The sequence below is a fragment of the Asparagus officinalis genome, chromosome 2 (genome assembly GCF_001876935.1).
Source record: "Asparagus officinalis chromosome 2, Aspof.V1, whole genome shotgun sequence".
Classification (NCBI taxonomy): domain Eukaryota; kingdom Viridiplantae; phylum Streptophyta; class Magnoliopsida; order Asparagales; family Asparagaceae; genus Asparagus; species Asparagus officinalis.
Window position 1 is genome coordinate 83457893 of NC_033795.1, and position 348 is coordinate 83458240.

Genomic DNA, 348 nt, shown 5'->3' on the forward strand with positions numbered 1-348 from the left:
TTTTTTTTTTAAATCTTAATTGCAAAATGTTCTGCTGTTTATGCATCCAAGTAGTAATTGATCAAAAGCCTACCAATTCCCCAAAGAATTCCGCTGTAAGTACTCCATGATGATTAACACTACATGTCCAATGGTTTTCTACGTGGCTGAGCAGAAGTCTCGTATATCCGAGAATGGTTCTGCGAAGTTGGACCTGCAGATACACCCAGAAATAAGAAACTAGAATTACGTGTGTAGCCAGGGGTATGAAGAGGTGGGAGAGGATGAAAGCAACAGGAAGAAGATAGGAGAGGGACTGGAGAAATAAGTGGAGCTTTAATCAGGCATTACTTTTGGGATTTTTTTTTT